We start from the raw sequence: 6,000 nt of genomic DNA, 5'->3' as shown, positions 1-6,000 counted from the left end.
CAAAAAAGCTTAACCTCAATACAGCAGGTTTCCAGGCCCAAGTCTCAGATTTCGGACGAGATCGGGCGTTCTCAGGGTAGTATGGCCGTAAGCCATGGTTGAGTGCAAAATAATGCATTTTATAGATACAATCGCCCCTGAAAACCAAGACTTGGCGTTTCATGGAAACATGGCTATCATGAAAAGTTATTGACAGCTTTTTATGTGGTAGCACAAATTTGCCATTGCGACCTGCATTTTGCTGTATCAAAGTAAATGTCATGAAAAGTGGAAAAACCCTACATGGAAGTGCAATGTGTTTTTTTGTTTTTTTTACGGATAAAGACTGCTGCTTTGAGTTCACAGGGAGCCAGCCTCTTTATTCACTGTACATAGTCTGCTCTCTAGCGGTAAAAGAGGTGAACTACAATGCTATGGATGACGCCACACAATATAGATTTGAAACTCGGGTATAGTTTCAATGTCGGAGTTAAAACTCGGCTTGCAGTTTCCGAATGCCATACGTAATGGGTGTTGTCAAAATTTGCTTTAACAATTGAAGTGGAAAAAGAAAAAAAAAGCTTACAGCACCTGGTATTCCCAGGCGGTCTCCCATCCAAGTACTAACCAGGCCCGACCCTGCTTAGCTTCCGAGATCGGACGAGATCGGGCGTTCTCAGGGTAGTATGGCCGTAAGCCATGGTTGAGTGCAAAATAATGCATTTTATAGATACAATCGCCCCTGAAAACCAAGACTTGGCGTTTCATGGAAACATGGCTATCATGAAAAGTTATTGACAGCTTTTTATGTGGTAGCACAAATTTGCCATTGCGACCTGCATTTTGCTGTATCAAAGTAAATGTCATGAAAAGTGGAAAAACCCTACATGGAAGTGCAATGTGTTTTTTTTTTTTTTTTACGGATAAAGACTGCTGCTTTGAGTTCACAGGGAGCCAGCCTCTTTATTCACTGTACATAGTCTGCTCTCTAGCGGTAAAAGAGGTGAACTACAATGCTATGGATGACGCCACACAATATAGATTTGAAACTCGGGTATAGTTTCAATGTCGGAGTTAAAACTCGGCTTGCAGTTTCCGAATGCCATACGTAATGGGTGTTGTCAAAATTTGCTTTAACAATTGAAGTGGAAAAAGAAAAAAAAAGCTTACAGCACCTGGTATTCCCAGGCGGTCTCCCATCCAAGTACTAACCAGGCCCGACCCTGCTTAGCTTCCGAGATCGGACGAGATCGGGCGTTCTCAGGGTAGTATGGCCGTAAGCCATGGTTGAGTGCAAAATAATGCATTTTATAGAAACAATCGCCCCTGAAAACCAAGACTTGGCGTTTCATGGAAACATGGCTATCATGAAAAGTTATTGATAGCTTTTTATGTGGTAGCACAAATTTGCCATTGCGACCTGCATTTTGCTGTATCAAAGTAAATGTCATGAAAAGTGGAAAAACCCTACATGGAAGTGCAATGTGTTTTTTTTTTTGTTTTTTTTACGGATAAAGACTGCAGCTTTGAGTTCACAGGGAGCCAGCCTCTTTATTCACTGTACATAGTCTGCTCTCTAGCGGTAAAAGACGTGAACTACAATGCTATGGATGACGCCACACAATATAGATTTGAAACTCGGGTATAGTTTCAATGTCGGAGTTAAAACTCGGCTTGCAGTTTCCGAATGCCATACGTAATGGGTGTTGTCAAAATTTGCTTTAACAATTGAAGTGGAAAAAGAAAAAAAAATAGCTTACAGCACCTGGTATTCCCAGGCGGTCTCCCATCCAAGTACTAACCAGGCCCGACCCTGCTTAGCTTCCGAGATCGGACGAGATCGGGCGTTCTCAGGGTAGTATGGCCGTAAGCCATGGTTGAGTGCAAAATAATGCATTTTATAGATACAATCGCCCCTGAAAACCAAGACTTGGCGTTTCATGGAAACATGGCTATCATGAAAAGTTATTGACAGCTTTTTATGTGGTAGCACAAATTTGCCATTGCGACCTGCATTTTGCTGTATCAAAGTAAATGTCATGAAAAGTGGAAAAACCCTACATGGAAGTGCAATGTGTTTTTTTTTTTTTTTTTACGGATAAAGACTGCTGCTTTGAGTTCACAGGGAGCCAGCCTCTTTATTCACTGTACATAGTCTGCTCTCTAGCGGTAAAAGACGTGAACTACAATGCTATGGATGACGCCACACAATATAGATTTGAAACTCGGGTATAGTTTCAATGTCGGAGTTAAAACTCGGCTTGCAGTTTCCGAATGCCATACGTAATGGGTGTTGTCAAAATTTGCTTTAACAATTGAAGTGGAAAAAGAAAAAAAAAGCTTACAGCACCTGGTATTCCCAGGCGGTCTCCCATCCAAGTACTAACCAGGCCCGACCCTGCTTAGCTTCCGAGATCGGACGAGATCGGGCGTTCTCAGGGTAGTATGGCCGTAAGCCATGGTTGAGTGCAAAATAATGCATTTTATAGATACAATCGCCCCTGAAAACCAAGACTTGGCGTTTCATGGAAACATGGCTATCATGAAAAGTTATTGACAGCTTTTTATGTGGTAGCACAAATTTGCCATTGCGACCTGCATTTTGCTGTATCAAAGTAAATGTCATGAAAAGTGGAAAAACCCTACATGGAAGTGCAATGTGTTTTTTTTTTTTTTTTTACGGATAAAGACTGCTGCTTTGAGTTCACAGGGAGCCAGCCTCTTTATTCACTGTACATAGTCTGCTCTCTAGCGGTAAAAGACGTGAACTACAATGCTATGGATGACGCCACACAATATAGATTTGAAACTCGGGTATAGTTTCAATGTCGGAGTTAAAACTCGGCTTGCAGTTTCCGAATGCCATACGTAATGGGTGTTGTCAAAATTTGCTTTAACAATTGAAGTGGAAAAAGAAAAAAAAAGCTTACAGCACCTGGTATTCCCAGGCGGTCTCCCATCCAAGTACTAACCAGGCCCGACCCTGCTTAGCTTCCGAGATCGGACGAGATCGGGCGTTCTCAGGGTAGTATGGCCGTAAGCCATGGTTGAGTGCAAAATAATGCATTTTATAGATACAATCGCCCCTGAAAACCAAGTCTTGGCGTTTCATGGAAACATGGCTATCATGAAAAGTTATTGACAGCTTTTTATGTGGTAGCACAAATTTGCCATTGCGACCTGCATTTTGCTGTATCAAAGTAAATGTCATGAAAAGTGGAAAAACCCTACATGGAAGTGCAATGTGTTTTGTTTTTTGTTTTTTTACTGATAAAGACTGCTGCTTTGAGTTCACAGGGAGCCAGCCTCTTTATTCACTGTACATAGTCTGCTCTCTAGCGGTAAAAGACGTGAACTACAATGCTATGGATGACGCCACACAATATAGATTTGAAACTCGGGTATAGTGTCAATGTCGGAGTTAAAACTCGGCTTGCAGTTTCCGAATGCCATACGTAATGGGTGTTGTCAAAATTGGCTTTAACAATTGAAGTGGAAAAAGAAAAAAAAAGCTTACAGCACCTGGTATTCCCAGGCGGTCTCCCATCCAAGTACTAACCAGGCCCGACCCTGCTTAGCTTCCGAGATCGGACGAGATCGGGCGTTCTCAGGGTAGTATGGCCGTAAGCCGTGGTTGAGTGCAAAATAATGCATTTTATAGATACAATCGCCCCTGAAAACCAAGACTTGGCGTTTCATGGAAACATGGCTATCATGAAAAGTTATTGACAGCTTTTTATGTGGTAGCACAAATTTGCCATTGCGACCTGCATTTTGCTGTATCAAAGTAAATGTCATGAAAAGTGGAAAAACCCTACATGGAAGTGCAATGTGTTTTTTTTTTTTTTTTTACGGATAAAGACTGCTGCTTTGAGTTCACAGGGAGCCAGCCTCTTTATTCACTGTACATAGTCTGCTCTCGAGCGGTAAAAGAGGTGAACTACAATGCTATGGATGACGCCACACAATATAGATTTGAAACTCGGGTATAGTTTCAATGTCGGAGTTAAAACTCGGCTTGCAGTTTCCGAATGCCATACGTAATGGGTGTTGTCAAAATTTGCTTTAACAATTGAAGTGGAAAAAGAAAAAAAAAAGCTTACAGCACCTGGTATTCCCAGGCGGTCTCCCATCCAAGTACTAACCAGGCCCGACCCTGCTTAGCTTCCGAGATCGGACGAGATCAGGCGTTCTCAGGGTAGTATGGCCGTAAGCCATGGGTAATCACAAAATCATGCATTTTATAGAAACAATCGCCCCTGAAAACCAAGACTTGGCGTTTCATGGAAACATGGCTATCATGAAAAGTTATTGATAGCTTTTTATGTGGTAGCACAAATTTGCCATTGCGACCTGCATTTTGCTGTATCAAAGTAAATGTCATGAAAAGTGGAAAAACCCTACATGGAAGTGCAATGTGTTTTTTTTTTGTTTTTTTTACGGATAAAGACTGCTGCTTTGAGTTCACAGGGAGCCAGCCTCTTTATTCACTGTACATAGTCTGCTCTCTCGCGGTAAAAGACGTGAACTACAATGCTATGGATGACGCCACACAATATAGATTTGAAACTCGGGTATAGTTTCAATGTCGGAGTTAAAACTCGGCTTGCAGTTTCCGAATGCCATAGTAATGGGTGTTGTAAAAATTTGCTTTAACAATTGAAGTGGAAAAAAAAAAAAAAAAAAAGCTTACAGCACCTGGTATTCCCAGGCGGTCTCCCATCCAAGTACTAACCAGGCCCGACCCTGCTTAGCTTCCGAGATCGGACGAGATCGGGCGTTCTCAGGGTAGTATGGCCGTAAGCCATGGTTGAGTGCAAAATAATGCATTTTATAGATACAATCGCCCCTGAAAACCAAGACTTGGCGTTTCATGGAAACATGGCTATCATGAAAAGTTATTGACAGCTTTTTATGTGGTAGCACAAATTTGCCATTGCGACCTGCATTTTGCTGTATCAAAGTAAATGTCATGAAAAGTGGAAAAACCCTACATGGAAGTGCAATGTGTTTTTTTTTTTTTTTTACGGATAAAGACTGCTGCTTTGAGTTCACAGGGAGCCAGCCTCTTTATTCACTGTACATAGTCTGCTCTCTAGCGGTAAAAGACGTGAACTACAATGCTATGGATGACGCCACACAATATAGATTTGAAACTCGGGTATAGTTTCAATGTCGGAGTTAAAACTCGGCTTGCAGTTTCCGAATGCCATACGTAATGGGTGTTGTCAAAATTTGCTTTAACAATTGAAGTGGAAAAAGAAAAAAAAAGCTTACAGCACCTGGTATTCCCAGGCGGTCTCCCATCCAAGTACTAACCAGGCCCCGACCCTGCTTAGCTTCCGAGATCGGGCGTTCTCAGGGTAGTATGGCCGTAAGCCATGGGTAATCACAAAATCATGCATTTTATAGAAACAATCGCCCCTGAAAACCAAGACTTGGCGTTTCATGGAAACATGGCTATCATGAAAAGTTATTGATAGCTTTTTATGTGGTAGCACAAATTTGCCATTGCGACCTGCATTTTGCTGTATCAAAGTAAATGTCATGAAAAGTGGAAAAACCCTACATGGAAGTGCAATGTGTTTTTTTTTTTTTTTTTTTTACGGATAAAGACTGCTGCTTTGAGTTCACAGGGAGCCAGCCTCTTTATTCACTGTACATAGTCTGCTCTCTCGCGGTAAAAGACGTGAACTACAATGCTATGGATGACGCCACACAATATAGATTTGAAACTCGGGTATAGTTTCAATGTCGGAGTTAAAACTCGGCTTGCAGTTTCCGAATGCCATACGTAATGGGTGTTGTCAAAATTTGCTTTAACAATTGAAGTGGAAAAAGAAAAAAAAAAGCTTACAGCACCTGGTATTCCCAGGCGGTCTCCCATCCAAGTACTAACCAGGCCCGACCCTGCTTAGCTTCCGAGATCGGACGAGATCGGGCGTTCTCAGGGTAGTATGGCCGTAAGCCATGGTTGAGTGCAAAATAATGCATTTTATAGATACAATCGCCCCTGAAAAC

General features: G+C 41.9%; 9 non-coding genes and 1 pseudogene across 9 annotated transcripts; all 10 read right to left on the bottom strand.

The window, feature by feature from the left end:
* Positions 1-558: 558 nt before the first annotated feature.
* On the bottom strand, positions 559-677 carry LOC119118682. The gene has a single exon (XR_005096863.1). It is a non-coding gene; the product is annotated as a 5S ribosomal RNA (ribosomal RNA).
* Positions 678-1,142: 465 nt separating this feature from the next.
* LOC119118681 lies at positions 1,143-1,261 on the bottom strand. Its single transcript, XR_005096862.1, has one exon. It is a non-coding gene; the product is annotated as a 5S ribosomal RNA (ribosomal RNA).
* Positions 1,262-1,732: 471 nt separating this feature from the next.
* On the bottom strand, positions 1,733-1,851 carry LOC119118680. Its single transcript, XR_005096861.1, has one exon. It is a non-coding gene; the product is annotated as a 5S ribosomal RNA (ribosomal RNA).
* A 466-nt stretch (positions 1,852-2,317) lies between these two features.
* On the bottom strand, positions 2,318-2,436 carry LOC119118679. Its single transcript, XR_005096860.1, has one exon. It is a non-coding gene; the product is annotated as a 5S ribosomal RNA (ribosomal RNA).
* Positions 2,437-2,902: 466 nt separating this feature from the next.
* Positions 2,903-3,021, bottom strand: LOC119118678. Its single transcript, XR_005096859.1, has one exon. It is a non-coding gene; the product is annotated as a 5S ribosomal RNA (ribosomal RNA).
* A 468-nt stretch (positions 3,022-3,489) lies between these two features.
* LOC119118677 lies at positions 3,490-3,608 on the bottom strand. The gene has a single exon (XR_005096858.1). It is a non-coding gene; the product is annotated as a 5S ribosomal RNA (ribosomal RNA).
* Positions 3,609-4,075: 467 nt separating this feature from the next.
* LOC119118684 lies at positions 4,076-4,194 on the bottom strand. The gene has a single exon (XR_005096865.1). It is a non-coding gene; the product is annotated as a 5S ribosomal RNA (ribosomal RNA).
* A 471-nt stretch (positions 4,195-4,665) lies between these two features.
* LOC119118676 lies at positions 4,666-4,784 on the bottom strand. Its single transcript, XR_005096857.1, has one exon. It is a non-coding gene; the product is annotated as a 5S ribosomal RNA (ribosomal RNA).
* A 465-nt stretch (positions 4,785-5,249) lies between these two features.
* Positions 5,250-5,359, bottom strand: LOC119118689 (annotated as a pseudogene).
* Positions 5,360-5,829: 470 nt separating this feature from the next.
* Positions 5,830-5,948, bottom strand: LOC119118693. The gene has a single exon (XR_005096870.1). It is a non-coding gene; the product is annotated as a 5S ribosomal RNA (ribosomal RNA).
* Between the last annotated feature and the right edge of the window lie 52 nt (positions 5,949-6,000).

This window comes from Syngnathus acus, unplaced genomic scaffold (assembly GCF_901709675.1).
Source record: "Syngnathus acus unplaced genomic scaffold, fSynAcu1.2, whole genome shotgun sequence".
Lineage (NCBI taxonomy): Eukaryota > Metazoa > Chordata > Actinopteri > Syngnathiformes > Syngnathidae > Syngnathus > Syngnathus acus.
Note: the sequence above shows the minus strand (reverse complement) of the source record. Positions and strands in the feature narration are given on the sequence as shown.